At 35.8% G+C, this 26,792-nt stretch overlaps 1 pseudogene; it reads left to right on the top strand.

The window, feature by feature from the left end:
• The first annotated feature begins 22,402 nt into the window (after positions 1–22,402).
• Positions 22,403–22,501, top strand: LOC144457300 (U6 spliceosomal RNA; annotated as a pseudogene).
• The last annotated feature ends 4,291 nt before the right edge of the window (positions 22,502–26,792 follow it).

The following is a 26,792-nucleotide window of genomic DNA, read 5'->3' on the forward strand; positions in this document are numbered from 1 at the left end:
TCTTAGGAATCTGAGAGTATGTGAGGTATTGACTAGATTCTAAGAACTGAGCATATGACTAGATTTTAAGAATCTGAGCCTTGATAAACCTTCTAGGAGCTCTTATTGGATATAGCATTCGAGATGGGCTTTGAAGAAAGCTAAGAGACCAATTAAGTAAGAGAATTTGCTGGACATAGAGTATCACATATACAGTGGCATGAAGGTGGGAGATGAATTTTCACATGTAGAGAATAGCAAAGGGGCAGTTTAATTGTAACCAATAATCCACAAAGAGTATTAATATGAATTAAGTACATTGGAATGGATGTTGGCAATAGAGTCAAGTGACCTGGGTTCACATTTTGGCTCTGTTTCTTATCAAGAAGTAATACAAGGGATGGGAACAATGCTGGACGTGAACATCAGTTCATATCCTGCTCTGACACTTATTACCTGTATGACTCTGGGGAAATCATTTAAATTCTTTGGATCTCAGTTCATCATCAATAAACCATGTTGGATTGAATGACCTCTAAGTTTTCTTCCAGCTCCAAGCCTATGATTTTATGAGGATGAGGCAAATTATAACCTCACTGGGTTTTAGTTGCCCATTTTTAAAATGATGAGGTAGGACTGGATAATCACTACAGTCTCTTCCAGATCTAACTCTATGATCCTAAGAAGATAACCTTTTTTTTATATTGTGTTTTTCTTTTGAAAGTGCACAAATAAAATATTTATGTTGATTTAGAACTAATTTCCTCAATGATCCAAGTCAAAGTTATATTTAATTATATATTTTTATAATTTAGGCTGTAGCTATGTGTTGACAATAAATCTTAAACTGCTACAATGTTTTTTCCATAATGTCTAGTTTCTATTCTATTATTAAGAATGTGGTTTACTTCTTAGAATTTTGTAATAGCAAATGGTAACCTTCCTTACCCTGAGGAATGTAAATGAATCAACATTGCTTATTGTAGACTATGCATATACATGTGTTTACACATTTTCACACTTATAAGTAGTCATATTAACAAGCATACATAGCAACAAGTAACAAGCAATGCTTCCTCTTCTCAGGATCTTTGTATGCTATAAGTATTTACCTTTCCACTTTGGAATCTGAGTCAGTATAACATACCTAGAATTGACCCTTCTGCCTTCCTCTCCCTTCTCCCTACCATTGCACACAAACAAAAGGTGGTAGGGCTAGGAGTTTGGTAAATTACTCCTAGAAATTCCATTTTTTATGAAGGCCAAGGACAGTATTTTTTCATTCTTCTCCCAGCCCTCACCCTTATTTTGTGGACTTCAAAACCATGCTTTTTCTATTGTAGGCTCATCCTGGAACTTCCCTCAGTACCTGGCACCTCTCTGCCCTGGAATAGCCTACCATTCTTGTAGCATACTCATCTTGGAATACTGGGAATATCCTCCACAAAACTTGCCTTCCCTTATGGGCCAGTCTGCCTTACTTTTCCTTCTAGCTCAGTCTCTGACTCTCTGGACTTCAAAATCATGCCCCCCTACTTGACTACCTTGGTCCCTTCCATCCACCTCCATTTTCAGGTCCCTTCTGTGTACTTTCTTCACTAAAATGGAAGATCCTTGAGAGAAGGGACTGACCTTTTGCTTATCTTTGCATCCCCAGCATTTCGCACAGTGCTTGGCCCAGAGTAAGCATTTATTTCATTCTTTCCCTGTATTCATCACTTGAGAAAACATCCTAAGACCACTCTTATGGCACTTGATAGATGAATGGCATGTATCTTGTACCCTTTCTTTTTTTTTTTTTTTGCTTTTACCCTTAAATTATCCAAGAAAGTTACCCCACTTTCCCCAATAATCTCATTAATAAAGTTTTCCTCTGGCCCAAGCTACCCCATTTCTGTAGTTGTTGTTTGGCCATTTCTGACTCTCTTTGTCCTGTTTGGAATTTTCATGGCAAAGATAGTAGAGTGATTTGTCATTTCCTTCCCCACCTCATTTTACATATGAGGAACTGAGTCAAACAGGGTTGAGTGACTTGCACAGGGTTAGATAGCTAGGAAGTGTCTGAGGCCAAATTGGAACTTATGAAGAAGAGTCATCTTGGCTTCAAGCCTGGCATTCTATCCATTACACTGTTTCCCTGTTCTCTATACCTGGCATAATAAAGAAGGTCCTCTTTAGCCTCCTTTTTGGCTTTGAGTAAATCAGTAAAAAAAAAAATTGCCGTAGTTTCACCTTTTCAACCAATCATTGTACTAAAAGATCTTGAAGCACAGATCTGGAAGTGGAGACAGCAGGTAACACTTTGTCTCCCACCAGTCATCTTCCTAGCACCCTCCAAAAATTGGAAATATATCTATTACATATTGGAGATGGAATCCTTCTTATACAAAAAAAGGAAGTTATACCTTTGCCTCAATCTAAGTAACTACCATATCTTCATCTCAATCTGGGAACTCACCATACTATTACCCCATTGTGGATGATGACTATAAGCCCTATGGCATCCTAATACCACCTCCATCTTACTGTAAAGCCCATATTTAATAAATCCTTTGGACACACATATCTTGTTCATAGGTTTCCTTTTCCCTTTCCCAATGTGAGCATTTGAGTATCAATATAATCCATCATTTGGAAAGGCATTTGCCATAATATCAAATAATTCAAATAGGTAATAGCTAATAACAATAGTTAGCATCTATGCAGCACTTTAAGGTTTGCAGAGTACTTTGCATATGTTATCTCATTTAATTAAATCTCATTTTAAAATTCCCTGAACTTCTGAACCCTTCATTCCAATTTATAAAGTGAGTAGGCCTAATTTAGTTTACATAATACAACAAACAAACAAAATGTGAAAAACTAAGTTAATAAGCTAGGTTTTAAACTTTTATTCATTTAATGCAATAACCATTGGTTAATTTGAGTGATTTTTGTACTAGAATTTACTGACTTGATTAGTGGTCATATTGTCACTAGACACAGACTTGAATGATACTCTGAATGGGTTATAAGACCACAGAATCATAGGGTCTTGAATGATCTCTCTCTTCTGAACATCTTCAGACAGACACATTTTGTTAATAGGAAGGAGTTCTGAGAAGATTTTTGTTTCTGTCCTTGAACATAAAAGGCTTAAATGTTCTGTGCCATCTTTAGTGCTCATAAAAACCAACCACTTTCCATTTCACAAAGACTAAGCAATTCATTACAAATTATTCATTGGCAAGATCTTAAAATGTAATTCCTTGCTAACATTCATAGCTACTGTTCATAACTACAAAAAAGTAAAGGTGAAAAGTAGGAGTGGGTGTATTAGGAATGTGTGAATATTATTTGGACAAAAATATTTCAAAAAGTCAAATGACAATTTTATATAATGGTTTTGGAAATGGAATTATGTTACCTATCATTTTATATTCTTCTCATTAATTTGAAGTTGGCCAACATGGTCTAATAAAGTGTGGCTCAGTCAAAAAGTTATGTCCAGAACAAATGCTATTTTTCTATCCCTCCCCCCAAACTCTTTAATGGAGACTTGATGTCACTGGTGTGGGTATACCCATCAATGTCATGTGATTTAAATGTCTTTTTTTTTGAGTCAGGAAGATATGAGTTGAGATAGTATTTCTGATTCTTGATAGTTACAAGTGTGGGCAAATCATTTAAGTTTACTCAATAAAAAGGGGTTAGTATCTAGGATGCCAATTTCACAGGGTTGCTGGGAGACAAATGAGATAATAATGTATACAGAATATTTTACAAATTTTAGAGCACTATATAGGTAGTCTTTATTATGATCATTATGATGGTGGCTACTGTTACTGTAGCTATTATTATTGTCTGGTTTCCCATAAACAATTCATAGAGAACCCTATACATCTGATAACTGCTCCTTGTTTTAGAATATAGAGTGTGTCAGAATAACATGTGAGTTATCCATTTCTTCCTTTGCATTTATTAATGTCTTACCTTATCTTCAGGTCATAGATGTCTTTTTATGTCATATCTCACAAACAAATAATAATTGGTACAACAGCCTGCTCACACCACTGACTATATGTCATCATATTGTCTTTTAACATACCTAATTTTAATTCTTAGACCATGGTACTATATGATTCATAGCTTTGTAGAATCAATGGGAAACTATCCGAAACTATCCGAATACCAAAGTGATCTCATCAATTCAGAAGTACTTCAGGAATGCAGATCACAATCCATCCATTCCTGCTTAGTTTGTGCAAGTCTCATTCCTGTCCTCTAAGTCCTATCCACACATCTCATCATGGCATGAAGTTGACCCTTGGTTTTTGAAATGTCTGCAAGCAGAGTACAAGTTCTGGTAAGTATTACCAAGCTAGAAAGGTGTCAATCATGACCAAGGACTATGAGTCCTTATTCTACTCAGTAGATACAAACTCTTTTGGCATTGAAAGCCCTTCATAATCTGGCTCAAATCTACCTTTCTAGTCTTATTTTATATTAATTCTCTTCACATAGTTTACAGTCAAGTCAAATTAGCCTTTTGGCTGTTCTCACACATCAATCAATCAACAAACATTTATTAAGTGCCAACTATGTGTCAGGCACTATGAGAAATGATGGGGCTACAAAAAGAGGCAAAAGACAGTCCTTGACCTGAAGGAGCTTACAATCTAATGGGAGAAACAACTGGAACTCAAATTGGTTGAGGGGGAGTAAGGTTGGAGAAGGAAAAGTGGGAGTGATGCAAAGCTGCCAGAGCCCCAGCCTATACATTCAGGAGAGAAGGAAAACAGTGGACATTGATTCTCCATTTAAAGTCCATCAGATGTGAGGCTCTTTCTTCTCAATGACCAATTATTTTTCAACACAAACCTTACCATAGAGGGTTGAGATATGGGAAGCACCAACAGAGACAACTAGAAGTTTCTGGTTTCTAAATGTCCTTTAGACATTTTTTAGGAAAAGCATTAGTTGCTAGTAGGATCGGGAAATATTTCATGTAGGTAGGGATTGAAGATAGAGTGGAGCTCTGAACAGAGATAGAGAATCAAAGAAATTGCAAGTTAATGGAATAATATTCTACAGATTCTCTTTGGAAGGCAAACAAAACAGTTGAAAGAATTTGGTCCATTGTGTGCTCAAAGACAACACAATATATTAATATAATCTTAGTCATTTCATCTTGCATTCCTCAGGTTGAAGGGCAAAATCATATAACTGCAATTCAACAAAGCAACATCCATTGTAAAGGTCGAGAAGTAAAAATTGTTCTCTGAATGACTTGACAAGAATCTCCAAATGGAACCAATATATACTTTAATTATTAGCTACACCAATGTGAAACGGGGACATATGAGAAGTATAAAGACTATTCACAAGAAGAGTGAGAAGCAAATGTAATATAAGCTTTTCAGAGGTCTCACACATTTTTATCATGAATACCAAGAAAAAGGATCAAAATCATTTGGTAAGGTATTGAGTACGGTAAACTTAAAATATCATAGAAAATAAAGCTCTTAAATTTTTCTTATAATATCTCTCTTTATATCTAGGTGATGTATTCATTTTGATCTTATCTTAGTAAATGGTGTAAGATATTGCTCTATGGCCAATTTCTGCCAGACTACTTTCCGGTTTTCCCAACAATATTTACCATTGTGGCATCTGATTGTGATACAGTATTACTGTGCTATAGGAAATGATGAGCTTGATGATCTTAGAAAAACATAGATAGACTTGACAAAATAATGAAGAACAAAATGAGCAGAACTAAGAGAACATTATATATAGTAACAATATTTTAAAGAACAACTTTGAGTGGCTAAGTCATGTTAACTATTATAAATACCCAAATTAACTACAAAGGTCATATGAAGGAGGATACTATCAGCATCCAGAGAAAGGACTGATAAATAGATGTATAGAATGTTTTTTCCATCTGTACATACATAGTTGTGTCTAATGGTAACCAACTCTGGGGGTGGGAGGGGAGAGAAGAAAAAAAGGGAAAAAAGAAAGTTACATAATAATTTTATTACATATTTAAAAGGAATAGAAAGTTGTACATAACAAATTTTCAGTTTAATGTACAATCATCTTTTTTTTACTATTCTACTATACAATGGAAATGTTTATTTTATTTCTTAAGTCCAGAATAAAATAAATAAAATTTAAAAATAAATTTAAAATTTATTTAAAAATAAAGAAAATGAAGCTGTTTGTTGTGTTCACAAAGAGGAGGAGGATAGTTACCTGGCATTAAATTCAAAATCTGATGGCTCTACATAGTCAGAGCATTAGCTGAATAGAACTAAATACCAGTTTAAGAAGACACTGATTCTATAAATTATAGTAATTACAGAAACTAAAACATGGCCTATATAAATAAAGTGTCAAATAAAAAAACCCCTAGAAGCAAAGTCATTGACACTGACTCTTACCTCAATAATTATATCTCATAATATCTTACAGATCTCAAAGCATTTTATTCACATCAATTCTGTATTAAGTAGTTCAAGACTTATTATCTTAATGTTATAGATGAGGAAACTGAAGCTTTGAAAGATAAAGTAATTTACTCAAGGCCACAGTATCTTGGAGCCATATATTGGACTCAGTTCTCTTGATTCCAAGTTTAGCAATCTTTCTTCAATATCGTAATACCTCCCAGCAAAGTTTAACTAATATAGAATAGTTTCATAAATGCCACTAGAACCTGAGAAATGGCTTTAGCAAGCAAACATTTAGTGTCCTTGCCAGGTGGAGACATCTAGGGGCTTTTCACATTGGTGTAGCTAAGAATTAAAGTATATATTGGTTCCATTTAGAGATTCTTGTCAAGTCATTCAGAGAACAACTTTTACTTCTTGTCCTTTACAATGGATGTAGGTCTGTTGAATTCTACCTTAGAGTTGAAGCTCTTTTGTAGAATGCTCCAGAAGAGGATAATGAAAAATTAAACAGAGTGGACCAGATATGCCAGTTTTTCATCATGATCAGTTTTCATTAGCCGGGTGAGTAGAGATACATTTGGACTCTACCCTCTAGGTAGCCAATATGCTTATAAAGTGGAAGTCAGCACAAAGAGCTAGACCTTACTTAATAACAAGTTTGATTTCTTCTCAGACATGAAATTAAGTAGAATGCTTCTTTAAACCAAATTAAGTACAAAAATGGAAGGAAAGGGATTGATAATGGCAGAGCAATAGGATACTGCTTAAATAGAATAAAATGATGAAACAGAATACGCTGAAGCTTCTGGGTAATTAGAATTGGAAGAAGTATTCATTGAAAATGAAATCATTGAACTGGCATGAGATGGGACTAATAAGAAAGGTGTCTTAAGGTGGTTGATTTTTCTCCCACTTGGGTTAAGAACAAATAAGATCCTTGGATGACTGAAGTTATGTATATTCATTTCCACGAATATGAAGAGCAACATCCTGAAACTTTAGGATTCTTTAGGCATATTATGAGTTATTATAGAAAAACATTGAGCTGGGATTCTGGAAATGTGGGTTTTGTATCTTACTCTGACATTTGTTAAATGTGTGGCTGGAGACAAGTCACTTAACTTTCCTAGGTTTCAGTTTCCTCATATACAAAATGATTGGCTTAGGTAATCACTAAGGTCAGTTAATAGGCATTTGTTTAGTGCTTACTATGTACCACGCACTGTGTATTATGAAAGTGATGAGAATATGAAGATAGGCAAAAACATGGTCCCTGACCTCAATGAGCACACATTCTAATGGGGGAGAAACCGCATGCAAAAAAAAAATGTATATATAGAATATATACATAATGAGGGCAGTTTGGTGGTGCAGTGGATAGAGTGCCCAGGCCTGGAGTCAGGAAGACCTGAGTTCAAATCCAGTCTCAGATATTTACTAGCTGTGTGACCCTGGGTAAGTCACTTATCCTTGTTTGCCTCAGTTTTCTCATCTACAAGATGGGCTAAAGAAGGAAATGGCAAACCACTACAGTTTTCTTTGCAAAGAAAATCCCAAATGGGTTTATGAAGAGTCAGACATAACTAAAACAATTGAACAACAACAATACAGAATGAAAATGGAAGATAATTTAGGAGGAGAGGCAGGTAAGGGAAAGACCGCTAAGAGTAGATGGGATTTGAGTTGAGTGAGGGAAAACTCACTTAGGAAAACAAGCATCTTGGAGGGCCAATAACAGAGCTTTGGTATGCAACCAAAAGTAGACCTGGAAGAATACCCAGCAAAGGAGACTGGAAAGGAGTGTCTAGACAAGTAGAAGAACAGGAAAAACCAGATCATCCAGCAGAATAGTGTGGAAAGTTGCAAAGAGAGCAAGATATCTTTTGTGATCTAATTCAATTCTATAGGCATTGAAGTATCCATTGTGTGTAAAGTGAGAGGAAACATTCCTGAAGAAGTAAATATAAGGTCAATCTTGGATGCAAAATTTAAATCTTGCCTCTAACAGACATTGGCTGTGAAGCTATTGAAAGTTATGTTTGACAGAGTGACCCATTGTTCCCAGCCCTGCTTGTCAATCAGTGTTGTCATGTACCCCTGATGGGGGCAGGGCCCAAGACAAGATTTTTGCCTTTGCCCCAAAGGGAATCTGGCTCCAACTTGTCTACAGACCCCAGCTCTTATCTCCCCTTGAAAGCCCTAACTTACCTTTAGATCTTATTCAGATGCACCTTCGACCCTTGCCCTGAATAGAATCTGGCTCCTGTTTGTCTACAGGACCCAGAAAACCCTTAAACCTTCAAATTTCCTAATCGACTCCCCTCATCTCCCTTTGAAAGCCTTAGGCTCCCTTTTGTCTGTAGGCCCCAGAAAGGCCTTCCTTTATTTCCTTTTGAAAGTCCTAGCCCCACCTTGATTTTGTGCAGATGTCTTTAAAACTTCTGCCTTCCTGTTCCCTCCATTATCTATTCCCATTGTCTATTCAATCTCTCTGACCTCCCCTATTAGAATTCTTACCTAGACCCATTTCCCAATCCCCTTCTCTGGCCACCCAAAGTTACTTTAGTATTTAAGATCCACCTTGGCCCTCATTCAGATGCTGAGAATCTCTCTACCTCAAAGGCTGAGCCTTTCTCATGCCCGCCTGTCCTTATGGGCGTCACCTGGCCTCTGTGATTTATCACTAATAAAATTTTCCTCTGGCTGAAGAAGATTTGAGTTGAATTCATTCAGCAGGGCCCGGTACCACAATCTTGGGGTCCCAGCACCCTAAAAGTCCTAGACCTCTTCACCCCTACCTGTGTTGTTACTCCTACCTGGAACTTATCACATACTTTACTAATGTGTACCCAAATTTATTACAGAGTCTGTTCCAAGAAAGAGACAAATAAGATTAGGGGGTGTGTGTCCACAGTTCAATTTCTCTCAAGCTGGCTTGACATGCATTGCAAGGGAGTTCAGTCCAAAATTGGGCTTCCCTAAGGAGGGTAGTTCAGAACTGGCTCAATTTGGAATTTAGGGCTTTTATCAACCCATCATCATTCCAGCAGACCACTCCAACCTCTGTCTATCTGGGCAGTAGTGTCTGTCTCCGCTCAAGCCTGAGTAGGATAAAAATCAATTCAGATTTGGGTCAGGTTTGACCAGGATAAGAAGGTTCAATGCAATGTCATTATCAGTGATGTCCTCTTGAAGAACTTTGAAGCAGAAGGCTGGGGGAGGTGGGGAAAGAGAATGGATCTCTGTGTCTCCCAGACACAGATTACCTAGAGATATCATTTTGCACACTACCTTGGGGAGGAACTTAGATGCAAGGGACCAACCTCTTTTGTTCTTGTTGACCTATGTGAATTTTCTTTATCTCGTTATAAGAGTTCCAAATAAAAGCTGGCTGTACCTTGAAATCATCACTGCTCTCCGGTGATTAGTCCATCTATGTGTTGCTACCTTGACTTTCTTTTTGCCTCATTAATTGAAAATGTCCAAACAAAGAATTTTCCTTTCAACAAATGATGAAGCCAGCCTGGACAGGTTGTTTGTTTTGTTTTGTTTTTAGGGATTTTTTAGTTCTGTCTCTAACTGTGGGAAGACCTGTTCCACCCTACAAGCTGGCATTCCAGCCTTGCCTGAAAGCAGGTTGGAGTATGCCCCACCCCCTTCACCTCAGTGATGAGTTAAGTAGTGAAATAGAGGAGAATTTAGCTCCCCAGAACTCAAGCCAGAAGTCAAGGCAGGAGAAATACATCCCAAAATTCAAATTTAGTTTAGCTTAGTTTTGTTTTTGTGTTTTTCTTGTACATGAAGAAAGGAAGACAAAAGAAAAGACAAGCAAATGAGGCTGGTGAGCATAAGCCTTGCACACATTTGTGTGGGGATACCTGTATTCTGAGAAGTGCTGGATTCTAAAGGAATCAAACTTTAAGAGATTGGTAAAATCCTGCCAGATAAGTCCACAACTAAGAAATGAGTCTCACAAGGACTGGGAAAATATGAAAAAAGAAAAAAAGTTTAAAAAAATATTTTGGGACCTTGGTTATTTTATCCAGATGCACACTTTAAACTTATTTTGTAGCTCTGTAGCTCAGGCTAACTAACAAGAGATTTTCAGTGCTGAAGAGAGACTTTGAAATAACATTGCCCTCATATTCATAAGACAAAGACTAAAATGCCCTCAAAGGTAACAGAAAGAGGGAAAGGTTTAAGGGAGAGGAAAGGGAGATTTAGGGGGGAAAAAAACTAGGGAACCAGCCAACCCCATCTCTAGCCACATGGGACCACTTACTCCCATTGTGTGGGATGCCACTCAAATTAAAAATAAAACAAAACACAGAGGTGTCCAAGGAGAAACAGAAAGTTAACTTATTAGAGCTATAATTCTTATTATTATTTCAAATCTTGAAATTTGGGTGTCCCTCCATCAGTAAGCTCTGATGAGGGGAGACGACCCACAGAGGTAGAAGGTTCAATTCCCCCTCCCTCAGAGCTGTCTGTTAACTTGGCTAAAAATGTGCAGTTAGGAAGATAATTTACAATTGTTTTGGAAGGTCTCGGGGATTGAACAGATAATTCTGGGAACAGAAAGACATCTGAATAAGACCCTGTCAAAGGGAGATAAGGGGACTTGAATATTTAAGGATTTTCCGGGGCTTGGGACAAAAGGCTCATCTAGATAAGATCAGAAGGCAGGCCAGGGCTTAACAACTAGACAAATTTTAACTGCTAATATCTGGCACTAAAAAGAGAAGATCTTACAGTAATCTATTCTTAACCCTATCCTACCTTCTGAACTCATTACCTTAATTACACTGAGAAGTCTTCACTGGGACATCCCATTCACCATCATCACCTGAAGCCACAATGTTTGTGTATAATTGAGATTGATATTCACAATGAGGTAAGGCAACTAGGAAATTTTGGAAAGCCTGGAACAGAAATGGAAAATGAAATAATAGAGTTTACCTCCCAGTACTGGTGTGAGGATCACATTATTATAAAGTGCTTAACACAGTGCCCGGTATATGGTTATAAATGTTAACTGTTATTATTTCCTTAATTAGATGTAATTGCTTCATACTTGGTGACCGTGAGGTTTTAGATGTGATCAGTATACAATGCCAAAGGTGATAAGATGAATGATTTTCTGTGTAAGGTAATTTGGAAATGTATTCAACTTAACTGAAGTCACCTGACTGGTAATGAGTTGTGGTTTTAGTTTTAAATCTGTAACACTATTTATAATATTGTGAAATATAATAAACTATCATATCAGATATATTGCTAGAAAAGCAACTTCTCTTAAATCTGCATATTGTTAGATTATGAACCAAAATTTTAAAAGAAGGTAGAAAAAATATTTGAAAACATATTATTTTACCAGCCCTGATGACCATGTGTTGTAATATTGGTATGTACTGTAATTTAAGAAACTGGAAAACTTCCTGATTTGTCTATATTTAAAACTAACTAAATAACTGAAGTTATTTGACTATCACTTATGAAAATCATGAAATTGTTAATTAAGTTATTGGGGATAATTGCCATTATGTTAACACCTATCAAATATTTACATGGACATTGTTTAAAAAGGAAAATTGATAATTGATTACTGTATAGGGAAAGGTACAAAGAAAAGACTTTGAAAATCTCCTTCATTGTAAACTTACAAGGTTTCTTAACACCATCTAGCCATGAACTTTCATAAACACTGTGTAAGAACTTACTGTGTTGTGGAATTCCTAATGAGCAAATGGGGGATGAAATTTTAAAGTCTTTTTATAATGTAGAGTGAGTTTCATCTAGGTTTATTTGCCTATCACTAACACAGCTTGTAAAGTTATACCTGCAATAGTATATCTTCAAGTTCTATCTTGAATCAGCTTAATCTTAACAGACTCTAGTCTTAAAGATTTATTTTTGCTTTAAGGGGTAAATAGATAATACCTTAAGAGATGGACATATCTGTTAGTCAAGAGGTTTACAGTAATTTGACAGTGTTGTTTTTTCTAGAGTTTTAAATAAACTATCATATATTCAGTATTTATATGGGATTCCAAAATGTAATCATTTTTCTTGATTTCTAGTGACAGATTTTATACCAGGATGAATTTAGACTCTAGGAGAAGAACTAAAAAAAGGATATTGAGTAAAATTTTAAAGGTCTGCTAAACTTCATTGTTGTAGCACCCAGGAGAGAAATAATAATTTAGCCCTAAGCTCTGCCTAGTAAAACTTGCTATTTCAGGTAAAATCTCATGGGACTATAAGTTGATATTATTTTGAGTTTTGATTTCAGGTATAATTGTCTGCAGTGTCACCAGGCTAATAGTCTACCGTTCAAGGAGAGTGCCATTGTGTTGCTCAGAGGGACTGCACTCTAGGAACTATTACAGGTGGGATGTCTATGTTTGGGAAAAGCTGATGACCTTCTCGTGGCTGAAGATAGGATCCTTTGATTCTTTTTCCCCATTGTATTGCTTTCTTTTGGGCAGGAATTTTTCCACCTGTTTATTTCACATGTTCCCAAAGTGGAAGATACTGCTCCCTGAGGGGGGAGACTGGAATGATCCAGAGGGATGGTAGTAGCCCCAGGTCCAAATGGGTGGCATTGAATAAAAATAAGGGGGAGATGAAAGCATAAAGAAAGAAGAGAAGAAAGGAAAAATTTGAAAAAAAATTTGTGTATGTTTTATCTGTTGTATAATAGAGTTAAAATCATAGTGATTACATTATTTTCCAAATAAACACACAAAATGCAAGTTATGACCAATCAGTGATCAAGTCTGCCAATAGGTCTTAACAAGAAAGTGTTGGCAGGTGAGGGTGCTCTGCATTGTCAGGAAGTCCAACATGCATCAGCAGGAATATGTGCATATAATGATTTGTTTACAATATGATACTATATAGTTACATGATGCAATCCTCAAAATTTCAATGCAGGAAAAAAACACAAATTTACAATAAATTACTAAATTTAAGATGTGTTATTTAAAAATTGCATATTTTTAAAATGATGCAAATTTTAAAAAAATTAAAGGGTTAAAGAAAGTAAATTTCCACATGGCCCTCAATATTTTTTTCAAAGGGGGCAGTAGGCCAGATAAGTGTAGGAATCTCTGGTTGAAATCCTGAATCTGATTATAAATGAAGTGCAACTTTACCAGAAACTTAACTATGACCCTTACACTGAACTCAAACAGAGTTAACGATGCTTTATACTGGTATACCTGTGATGAGTCACTCTGTACCATTAGGCTTGGGTCTAGAGAACCAGTTTTGTTATTATTATAATCATTTTCCCTGACTCTTACTCTCATAGCTAATTTCTATTATCAGGGCAGGTGAACAATGGAAGTTTATCACTTGCAATAATAACTTTATTAGTTATTAGGTTAATACTAAAATATCCAAATTACTCAAATGAGAAAGATCTTACTGTTTTCAATCTAATTTGCAGCTATTCCGTATAAGCATTAAATTAGTGCTTATACTTGTTATATGTATAACTAGATCCCTAAAGTATTCATTCTTTCAGAATGATATGAGAATAATTAGACAAAGATAAGGAAGCTTGTAAAAGAAAAATATAAGTCTATTAATTTGTGAGATTGAAGTCAGGAACCTCTCCTGGTTTTGTTTTAAGCAAAATATGAAGTTCAAAGCAATCAGTTATCTTAGTAGAGAATAATCTATGAACTATCATGTGTTTCCTTAATGGCAAATCTGATTTTACTTAGAGTTGTTATTTAATATGAGATTATAAGCTGTTCTGAAAAGCACACAAAAATAATCATTACTTTAAGATGTACCTTAAAGATTGTTTAAAGGGCTTCTGAGAGCAGTAGTCTATGTTTATGTCCATTTGAACATGGTTAATGACTGAATATCTTTTACCATAGACAACTCATTTACATATCCCACCCCAAATCTTTTGTTGTTTGTTATTAAACATCTTAAAATAATGTGTAATTTTGAGCCTAGTGATGAAAAGCATCTACTTACCATGAGTACTGATAGCTATGTATTCATGCACAGGATTAGATCCTTAAAGTATCTCCTGCTCCTAAGGGAGAAATTAGCAGGAGTGGAAAATATTTTAAGAAAGAAATGAGATGGAGAGGATTCTGGGAAGATGGTGGAGTAGGTCAGAAAATTCCAAGCTCTCAAGATTTTCCCCCCAAAAAAAGAGATGAAACAGCACCTCAGGGCAAATGTAGAGTAGTAAAAATAAATAAGAGTTAGAGAATAGCAAGGGTCCTCCTGGAACAATTAGAGAAGATCTGAAGAAAAATCCCAGGATGAGTTTTGGTCCCTGTGAAGAATAAACACCTCTAGGCTAATTCCTGGATCTGCTTAAACAACAAGCCACAAGCCCTGGGGTTAGCTGGGTAAAGACTGCCTCAGTCCCAGCTGCAGGAACTTTTACCCTCAGGGCAGTGAGGGGAGTTGGGCATCTACAGCTGTGCTGGGAAGATGTGGCCTGGAGGCAAGAAGAAATCAACACATGCTGGTTGAGTGGTAAAGCAGTGGGACAAGAAAGTAACTACTTACAGGAAGCTGGAGGTCTTGCTTGCAGTTCTAGGCCAAAGGGGAGAACTGAAGGAAGATCTGAGGCCAGAGGCACCATCCCCTCATACCTCATACTACAGGTGATTACAAAAACTAAGCTATTACAAATTTTTTAAGCAATGCAGAGGCAAAGGAGAAATAATCCAACCATAGAGAGTTACTATGGGACTAGAGAAGGCTGGGGTTCATCTTCAGAGGAGGATATTGAAGCAAAGAAACCCTGTTCTACCCCAAAGAGTAATGTCAAATGGTCATCTTCCCAAGAAGAATTAAGAGAAGAACTTAAAAAAAAACTTTAAAAATCAAATGAGAGAGATTTAGGAAAAACTAAAAAAATAAGAACAATCCAAGAAAAATAAGAAGTTATGAAAAAAGTCAACCAATTAGAAAAGGAGATCCAGAATCTTAAAGAAGAAAACAATTCCTTGAAAATCAGAATTGGGCAAGGGGAAGTTAGTGAAGTTATAAGAGATCAAGAAATGATAAAAACAAAATATGAAGAATGAAAAAAATAGCAGAGAATGTGAAACATCTCATAAGAAAAACAAGTGATCTGGAGAGCAGATCAAGAAGAGGAAACGTAAGAATAATCAGACCACCTGAAAGCTATGATCAAAAAAAAGAATCTTGATACAATAATACAAGAAATAATTAAAGAAAATTGTCCTGAAACACTAGAACAAGAGGAAAAAGTAGAAATAGAAAAAAATCCACTGATCACCTTCTCTTGAAAGAGATGCTATAAGGAAAACCCACAGGAATATTATAGTCAAATTCTGAAAATTCCAGCACAAGGAAAAAATATTATGAGCAACAAGAAAAAAAAATGAATATGGCAATGCCACAATTAGAATCATATAAAACCTAGCAGTGATGACACTAAAAGACCACAGGTCTTGGAACACAATAATCAAATATCAAAAGAACTGGGATTCTGACTGAAAATATCATACCCAGCAAAGTAAACATAATCCTGAATGGAAAAAAAAAGTGGACTGTCAGACTTACGAATTGCCAGACTTAAAAAAACCTAAATTTAATAGATTTGACATACAAAAACCAAGAGGAAAACAAAGTACATACCAAAGACTAATTATAAAGGACTAAATAAAGACAAACTGTTTATCTTTTATGTACGTAAAATGTGAAGTGTATGTCTAAGATTGTTGTTAGTAATTGGGTAGTTCATAAGAAAGATTGGAGTAGACCTGAGTGTGATAAGACTTTAAAAAACAAAACTGTTCAGGAAAAGCTAAAAAGGGTAATTATTTTATACAACTGTCTTATACAAATGAGGTGTGAAAGGAAGAACTGAAACAGAGGAATTAGATGGGGGAGGAGGGCTATTAGTTCTGGAAACCTACTTTCATGGGAAATGGGTTCAAGAGGGAATAATACATACAAATCTAGAAGAGTTTAAAAGTCTTCTAAATTCAAAAAGAAATAAAATGCCAAAGGTATAGGGAGGGGGGAGAGAATAAGGGAGGAATTGCTGGGGAGGTGGTAAGGGAGTAAGTTAAAGTTAGATTAATAGGAATAGGAAGATAAGGGAGGGATACTTGGGAAGACTAGGGAGGGATCTTTAGAGAGGAGGGTGAGAGAATAGGTCAAAGTGGGATATAAGAGAGTATTCAGATTTATGGGAATGGGAAGATACGGGAAGGATCTTTGGAAGGGAGTAGGTTAAGTAATTGGAGGGCAAGATCATGGGCAGAAGTAAAGTAGAGGAGTTTGGAGGGATAGGAAATAAGAGATATTCACAAATATAAAAACAAAGATCAGAGGTACAGTTTGGGAAACTATATGTCTATATATGTATGTAGGTATATATGTGTGTTTGGATGTATATGCGTATGTATATATCTATATGTATATCTAAATATATCTGTGATTAATTATAGCCTTCTTGGGCAGGGTGGCGGGGACCACAAAGTAAAAAGTGCACAGTAGAGAACAAAAGAAAACTTATAAGGAAGCAAAGAAAAGATGGACAGCTCTTAATACAATGCATATTATTTATTATATAGGCTTTCTTGAAATGGGAATTTATTTCTATATATTTTGAATCCTCTCTTATGTTCTGCTATGCATGTGACATGCTTTTTTTCTTTTCTTATTTTGTATTTAAGATTCAATATTTAAGTTTGTTATATGTTTCTTTTTCTTTTCTTATTGTGTATTTAAGTTTTAGTAATAAAGGAAAAAAGAAAGAAACAAAATGAGATGATTTAATATATCAAATAAATTATTCTAATGGAAAATACAGGCCTTGAGCATGTTCTAATAACAAGTTCTGAAATGGTCTTGCTCGTGTTATGACAATAAAGTTCTAGAAAATAGGTTCAAGATCTTACGTATAAAATTGCATTGATAATTGTAAAGAGATAGCAAGTTGTATGTGGTAAATATGGGTTCCTAAGTTAATATTCTTCTGTTGGCTCTATTGTTAATATGACCAGAATCATAAGCTTTGAGCAAGTTTTCACCATATGACCTAGTTATTAGGAAAAACAAATTTAGGAGGGTGTACTAAAGTGTATTGAGTCCTAATATTAACAGGTTTTAGCAGAATCACTTAGAATTCTATAGGTGACTTGGAACCAGAGACGCAAATCCACTAGAAAGAGATCACTCTAGAGCTGCCTGAGGAGGCCTCTTGTTTCCAGGACCTGACAGTTGTCTGGGTCATCTGGGACTGAAGATGTGCCATTTAACTGGACATTGGGAGTGGGTTGCCAGATTACAAGGAAGACTGATGTTATTTGATCACTACTGCATAGCTCTGGACTTTTGCTTCATGATATTTATGTTCACTGAGTTTTCTTGGTGACTCAGCTGATACGTACATCTCCCCTCTAAAATTAGTACGTGGTGTGCCTGCCTTGGTTTACATATAGGGCCTATTTAACAAGGTCTGTTTCCTTGGGGGATACAAGAGATTATGACTTTGTGTATCTAAGTTTATTCAAGTTTATGACATGGATGGAAAGATGGGATTATGATTTGTGACACTTGTTTCCTGCTGTGAGTTTAAATCCTCTTGTTTACAGCCTCCAATGCTTGCTCAAATTAATTTGGCATAAACACTAGAGATTAAGATGATGCAATTGAGGACAAAAGTGAAGACTGAATGTAGTGCTGAACCATATGGTTTTTTTTGTGTTGTTCAACCATTTCCATAAGTGTGGTTAGCACAGTGAAGTAATTATTGAAAATTATTTTGACTCAGTGAACCATTGTTCTTAGCCTTGCCTGTCAATCATTGTTGGGGGAGGCTCTGTTGATAAAGACAGCACTGAGTCTGTAGCCTTTCACGTACCTGTTCTTTGTCATACACCTCTGACCTGTGTTGTTACCCCTACCAGGAAATTATCACTGCTGCCTTGGGGAGGAACTGAGATGCAGGGGCCCACTTTGCTGACATTGACCTTTCTGAATTGTCTGTATTTCATTAGGAAAGTTCCCCATAAAACCTGGCCCCACCTTGAAGCTTGATCTCCAGTACTTATAATAAATTTCTTTTAATTCCCTTTGTTCTGAGTTTTGCCTCATTAATCTGGGTAAAAGCCCAAACAAGGAATTTCCCTTTTAACAAAACCATGACCAAGTTAACATAACCTCTTAGTGCCTCTGGCAACTCTCTAAGGCTTTGAGTTACAGAAGTTGTGTTGCTGTTTCCATACCAAGGATTCTATACAGAAATGAAATCAAAGATCTGAGTTCCTGCTCCAACTCCCCTCCCCTCAAAAAGTAACCTACAACTATGTAAAGCCTTCTGCTGAGTGCTATGAAAATGAAGTCACAGATTTCTGTAAAATATTCATTAATTTGGAAGTGTAGGAATTGATTGGTGTTTTTATTGTTCATTCATTTTCTTGGCAAAAATATTGGAGTGATTTGCCATTTCCTTGTCCAGCTCATTTTACAGAAGGGGAAACTGTGGCAAATAGTGTTAAGTGCTTTGTCAGGGTCACAGGGCTAGTAAGTATCTGAGGCTAGATTTGAACTCATAAAGTTAAATCTTTACTCCAGGCCCAGCACTCTACCTACTGTGTCACTTAGCTGTCCTCAGAATTGATTTCTCATTCATAAATAATTAAAATGCAATGGAATACATATATAGATCATTAGGCATGGAGGATATTTGAGATGCATTTTAGTACAAGCCCCTCATTTTACAAAAGGAGAAAATGAGTAGCTGGGTGTCAAATGACTTGCACAAGTAGCTGAATTAGTAGCTGAATTGAGACTTGAATCCATATTCCTGAACTCCAACTCCTTGGCCTCTTTAGAAGTTTTCTTTTCAATCACAGAGGCATTGAATTAACTGTTATAGTACCCATTGTTTATTTTATCTACAAATAGATTTGGACTGATGCTTCTGAAGGAGAATACTGTAAACAGACAGCACAATGAGAGAGGAAACAGAAAGAAAAATCAATTTCAATGACCAAGAGGAAAATAGAAGTCTTGGATGTTTGCATTTACGTGAATATGGAGAATATAGATCCAACCCATCTTAAACCAGAGATGAGCAATGTAACTCTGTGGGCTCTGACCTGGACTAAGAATAATGGAAGAAAACAGACAGAACTTAGAGGATCTACCTTCCTGTGAACAGAAAAACAGACAATTCCTGACAATTTTGCCTTTGTTCTTCCTTATACACACTTCCAGCTCACCTCATTTGTCATCTCTCTTCTGTTTTTTTTTCTCTTTAACACTTAGTCACAAACACATTTCCTCACAGTCCCTTTTGCCTTGCCTCTACTTTGTGTTTCACAGAGGGAAAATCTGAAGCAGTCTTTCCCATCTCCTGTCAAACATGTCCCTGTCAGTAGTTTTCACATTTATTCTTGTGCCTGAGCCTATCATGAATAAACTATTCACCTACAGGGAAAAAAAAATTGATTTTTCCAGAACGTTAAGGCTTCTTTTGCTATTTAGTTGGTAAAGTATGGCTATTGCCTACCATTAGTGTGAAAGACATCATTTATCTCATATAAGCTAGACATCTATTCTCTACAGTTTCAGCTTATTCAAATCTTCATTATTTGTCTACACTAAAATGTGATGTACTCATAAGGAAATGAAGAGAAAGTAGTGACCTTTATCTAGGGATTTCTCAAAGGATATTAAACAAAATAAGACAAGTTATCTCTCCCCCCTTCAAACCTGGCAAAATGAAAATTTTGTGTTCAGCCCAGAATCTTTAGTTGTCTCAAGTAACGTGGGATTTTGATATCAGCATGCTGTCTTATAGGCACACCAGCATCTGAAGCAGTCTCATGATATGCAATATGTTAGCAGGAAGGGTAATGTCAGAATCCAAATTAAAATAAAAGGACTTGTAACAAGCCCTTCATGTTGTACCTAAATTCTTATTGTCAACATAGCTAAACATAACCTTGCTTTAACAACCTCTTGCTGAAATTTCTGAACACTATTACTTTTCCCTCATAAGAGAAAAAAGAAATCACTTGTGAAAAATGATTATAGTCAATGAAGAAGCCTGAAGCTAACTGAAGATGAAAATTTGGGAAAATGCCTTTCTTTCTTTAGCCATTAAGATATTTTCACCTGAAGACAGTGAAATGACAGTGCTTTTTTTTTTCTGACCACTAACAGAAAAGACAGTTGTAAGTAGTATAATTCAAAATACCATTATAAGCCCAAATTTTAAGCATTCTGGGGTCGGAGGGGAGAAAGCAGAGTAGAAAAGGATAATAGCTGGCTGTTCACATTTTATTAAATGGCATTTTTGTAGGTTAACTATAAATGTGAATCCTAATATGATAAATGCACAGTACAAAAAAAAAAAAAGGCCAAAAAAATCACAGAACCCTGAGGGGTTTGTTCAATATGGTATAGTGAAGAAAGCAATGGCTTTGATTCAAGTCAGAGATCCAGACTTTGATTCTATTTACTGATTTCATGAACCTTTCTGAGTATCAGTTTCTTCATCTGGCAAAATGGAGCTAATAATTACTAGGACCCTCACAGGATTGTCGGGCAGGTCAACTGAGATAATGACTATAAAGTAAACCATATAGCATTATTTTAATTCATATTTTGAAAATAAAGAGCAGAACTAATGCAGGTAAGAAAAAAAGAATATGAAGTAAAATAATAATATCTGAACTCTATCGGACTAAGATGAAAATTAGTGATAATGATAAAAGTAATGATCCATCAACAGATGTTTCTTAAATGCCTACTATTTGCAAAGAACTTTGCTGGCACTAGGAATACAAATACAGTGAATAAAACAACCCCTATTAAAATACAGCTTACATTTTTGTGACAAATATGTGTATGTATGCATATACACAGACACTTTTTTACACACACATATGTATATATAAGCACATTGCATATACATTTACATATATACACACATACACATACAGACATACACATGTGTGTATATATGTATGTATACATATATTCATATATCAATATAGATATGTAGAATAATTATAAAGAGTATAAATACAGTACAGTTAAAGCCAAGATAGTTTGGGAAGAATGATACTAGCAGTTGAAGATATCAGGAAAAGCTTCTTGTAGAAGATGGTATTGAACTGCATCTTGAAGGAAGAGAGAGGTTCCACGAAGTGGAGATAATGAAGGAATTTTTGTTGGTGTTCTTCACTTGTTTTAGTCACGTCTGACTCTTCATGAGTCCATTTGTGGTTTTCTTGGCAAAGGTGGTGGAATGGTGTGCCATTTCCTTCCTCAGCTCATTTTTTACAGATGAGATAAGGCAATCAGGTTTAAGTGACATTCTCAGGGTCACAAGCTAATAAGTGTCTGAGGCCAGATTTGAATTCAGGAAGATGAGTCTTCCTGACTCCAGGCAGAGAGACAGGCAATGGAGTGTCTTGTGTGAGAGAAGCTTTTCCTGATCCCCCTTAAGGATAATGTCTTCCCTCTATTGATTATCTCCAATTTTTCTTGAATAGATCTTGTTTGCACCCTGCTGTTTTCATGTTGACTCCCCCATTAAACTGTCAGCTTCGTGAGAACAGGCACTGTCTTTTGCCTGTCTTTATATTCCTCAGCTCAGTGCTTGGCACCTAGTAGTTGCTTAATAAATGCTTATTGATTGACTGCCTGAATAGAGCGAAAATGAATTTGAATGGATTGCAGTTTGTAAGAGGAATAGTAATGTCCAGTGAGGCTGAGACTAGAAAGATAGGTTTCAGCCAAGTTGTGAAGGGCTTCAAAAACTAAACAGAGAAGTTCTTATTTGGATTCTAAAGGAAACATGAAGGCTTTAGAGATGATTGAATAGGGGGAGTGACATAGTCAGACTTGTACTGAAGGAAAATTACTTTGGTAGCAATGTGGAAGATGGACTGAAATGTTGAGAGTCTTGAGCTAGGGAGATGAAATAGGAGACTGTTGCAATAATGCAGCAGGAGATGATGAGAGTCAGAACAAGGGAAAATACAGAAAAGATTAGCATGGCCCATGAGCAAGGATAACGAATTCATGAACCATCCAATGTTTTTGAAATGTAAAATTAAACAGCTGTGAAATATCACCTCACTACTATCATATTGGCTAAGACGACAGAAGGGAAAATAGATACACTAGTGCCTGTTGGTAGAGTTGTGAACTAGTTCATCCATTTGGGAAAGCAAGTTGAAACTTTGTCCAGAAAGCTATTAAACTGTTCATACTCCTTTATCCAACAATAAAGCTATTAGGACTATATGCCCAAAGAGGTCAAAGAAAAAGGAAAAGGACTGATACATACAAAATATTTATAGCAGCTCTTTTTGTCATGGCAAAGAATTGGAAACTGAGATAATGGCCATCATTTGGGAAATGACTGAACAAATTATGGCATATGAACATGATAGAACACTACTGTGTTGAAATAAATGATGAAGGAAATTATTTCAGAAAAGCCTGGGAAGACTTAATATGAACTGATGAGAAGTGAAGTAAGCATAATCAGAAGAATAATTCACACAGTAACAGCAATATTGTAAAGATAATCAACTATAAAAAACACAACTTAGCTACCATGATCAACACAATGACCCACAACAATTCCAAAAGACAAATGATGAAAAATTCTTTCCACCTCCAAAAAGAGAACTGACAGACTCAGAGTTAAGAAAGAGACATTTTTCTTCTTTGTTTTTTTTTTCTGGCAATAGTTAATGCAGAAATTTGTCAAAATTGTAATGGGTTTTGTATTTCTTGCTCTCTCAGTGGGGGGAGGAAAAGGTAGGAAGAGACAGAGAATTTGGAACCAAAAATAAAATTAAGCAAAAAAAGAAAAAATAAGGATTAAGGCAGTGGAAGAAAAATAAATAATGTTTATTGATATTAGCTAAGGGGCAGTCTTCTGAAGGAAATGAGATCAAGTACACAGGTATTGGCACTGGCCTTGGAAAGAAGTATTTCTGGGGGAAGGAGTGAGGAATGATATGTCGTGGGGTTTTAAGAGAAAGAGAAAAGATTGAGCTCATGTTCAGTGCCCTCTATTTTCTCAGTAAGTAAGAAATGATGTTGTCCACTGAAGGAAGTGGTGGATAAGGAGTTGTGTGGCACATGAAAAAGGAAGGAAGTTTTGGAATAGTCTGTCTGGGAAGTGACATAGGGAATCAATCAGTGAAGAATAAAAGGATAGCCTTGCAGCAGCAAAGGTCTAAATGAAACTGGATAACATAAATTTATCATCTACCAAGTCAGTGTAGTCATGTGACTTACCCCTTCTCTATTCAATAGGATGGAATATGAGTGCAGGCAGAAAAAGGTAAGAGTAATCCAGAGTTGAGGTTTGGCAAGAGTTTGGTGAGGGGTGAAGAATCCAAGAGCAGAATACATTGTAGAGTTGAAGCAGCTAACAATATCATCAAAGGAGGGAAGGAAAGTCAGAATTATTAGCCTGAGAAAATACCTATGGTGGGGGAGGGACTAAAGATCTGGTTAAAGATTACAATAGGTTTAGGGGAACTGAAGTACTGGAAGAGATGAAATGAAAAGAGGTTATGGTCAGATAAAGGAACATCAAGGCTGCTAATTAAGGCACTTGTGGCCTCTAGTAGCACACTAGAGCAAGTCTGAACCAGTTTAGAGAACTAGTTGAGGTTTACAATGTGAACATTTAAACCTCAGACATTGGCATAACAGTACAAATCAGGGTTGATTTATTGTTGTATTGATTGTCTAAACTTAAGAAAGTGATGGATAAAAAAACCTTTCATAATGAAGATTAAACTTAAAAGTATGCCATGAGCTTTCAGAACCCTCACTGTTAAACATTTACAAACACCCCTTATTGTGGGTAATGATGAAAACCACTGTGTGACCATACCTATTTGTGGTTGAAGTGGAGTGAAGTATTAGATTATGGGAATGAAAGAGGTTGAGGAATTGGGTGGTTAGGTAGTTAGAGGGACCATCAGTGAGAATACTGAAGTCCTTAGTACAAGGACAGAAGTTGGAGAGGAGAGGAAGTTGGGAGCTAGGTGATATATTTTAGAGAAAAAGGAGAAAGACCTGAATAAGGGACTTGTCTCAAAAATGCTTTCAGGAAGCTTACAGAATATGAACTTATATCCCCAAAATGTATTCAATTACAAAAAAAAATCACTTTATTGACCTGCATAATAATCTTCTAAATAAGAAACATAAAAAATAGGAGGTACTGACTTATCCCAGGATAATTTCTTTCTGAACTCGATCAAATAGAAAATGAGAATAAGAATAATCATAATAATAACTGGCCAGCATTTATAGTACTTTAAGTTTTTCAGGGTGCTTTATATTTTGAAATTGATTATCACAACAGTCTTACAGGTATTGCTTCCCCATAGAACTTGACACTTGCCCACAATCACATAAGTAGTAAAAGTTGGATGTTAGATTAGAATCTAAAGCCTTCCTGACTCCAAGAATCATTCTTTCTATTCCATTGCTGAAGCCCTGTTGCAAGTTAGTACTAATATGACCAGAAGGTTAAGGGCTTTTCCAAATAGATCTGATCAGGAGCCTTTTTGACACTACAAGCTTTCACCATCAATTTGGTGTAGAAAATTTCAGTGGGAAATTAAGGGCCTTCTTGCAGTGAAACAAGAATTATAATGTCAATACTCTACAGCTCCCTATTTCATAAAGGGAAAAATAAAAGACAGATAAAAGGCCTGCATCAGAACACAAAGAAAATATTAAGAGATCTGTGTGATGCATTATAGTGGGAGACTGAGGGAAGAATTTCATTGTTTTCTAGGTTACCGTAAGACTTAAGGTTTTTATCTACCCTTGAAATGCATAATAGATATTTCATATCACTGAGAACCACTGATAAAATAGGAGAGGAGGTCCTCCTAATATCCATTCCATAACTTTTATTAAGCTTCAAAATGATCATCATTTAGAGCTCAAAGGGACCCAAATGATCAATGCATTAAACACCCTAAATTTACAAGTGAAGAAATAAAGGTCCCAAAGAATAAGTAACAGATCTTTGAATTGAGCCTAAATCTTCTGACACCAGATTCAGGACACTGCTTTTTCTTCCAAGATGATTTATTCCAATCTTCAAAAAGGTCAATTTATTCCCTTAAAGAATTCAGCCTTGTGGTAAGGGCTAAGCAATTATCCCTACTGAGATTTACAAGCAAGGAAGGGATGTGATATTTAGCTCTCTGCCTTGCTTCTCCCTTCACATGGAAGAAATCCCTCAGAATTTCAAATATGCCCAAAATAATTGTTTCATCATCTTATCAGACATTATCTGTCATGAATTTTACTTCAATTTAATAAACTTTTAAGTAGCTCCTATTTGAAAAACAGTCATAGCAAGTGCTGGACTAAATACAAAAATGAAAGAAGACACTATTTTTGTCCTCATGGGAATTACGTTTTTATATAACACACAAAACAGACACAAATAGGTATAAAACAAAACAAGACCTAATAATTTCACAAAAGCCTTTCCATATGTGATTCAAGAAGTCGCAGTATTATCACTACCCCCTCCCTCAGACTACCAGCCCTCAAATCCATCATTGCACAATCAATCTTTGTGTAGATTCAACCTGGCAATTATTTTTTCGGTGGACCAGCCTCTGGCTCCTCAGCAGTCCCAGATACTAAAAACTCAGAAAAGAAAGTACTTTCCATCAAAACCATTAACATTGTCAAATGGTTCAACATCATAAAGAAAATTATTTTATCAGTGGAAATAACATTAAAGAAAGTACTTTACTATCTCCTTTATTAATGTACAATGAAGCCATTCATTTGCTCTGTAACTTAAATTTCCTTCATGTATTGTCTCTCGCTATTAGAAAGTAAGGTCCTTGAGAGTAGGCATTGTCTTCTTTTTTCTATTTGTATTCCCAGCAGTTAACATAGTGCTTTCCACATAGTAAGCACTTAATAAAAATGTCATTCATTCAAAGGGCAAGCTAATGTCCTTCCTGGAAAAAAAAATAGAGAGCACCTCTCTAATCTCAGGTTATCAGGAAAAATGAAGTATTTTTTTTAAGAAAGTAAAGTTTAAGAGTGGAGGGGGAAAAAGAAAGGATTTGAAGAACAAAGTGAAATCCTGATTGGTGTCAGATTATGATGCAATAAAAATTATATGCAATAAAGGGCCATGGAAAGATAGACTAAAAAATAATTGGAAACCAAGTAATCTAATCCTAAAAAATGATTGGGTCAAACAACAAATCATAGAAACAATCAATAATTTTATTCAAGAGAATGACAATAATGGGACAACATACCAAAACTTATGTGATGCAGTGAAAGTAATTCTTAGGGGAAGTTTTATATCTC

This window comes from Phascolarctos cinereus, unplaced genomic scaffold, assembly GCF_003287225.1.
Source record: "Phascolarctos cinereus isolate Bilbo 61053 unplaced genomic scaffold, phaCin_HiC Scaffold_4;HRSCAF=312, whole genome shotgun sequence".
NCBI lineage: Eukaryota > Metazoa > Chordata > Mammalia > Diprotodontia > Phascolarctidae > Phascolarctos > Phascolarctos cinereus.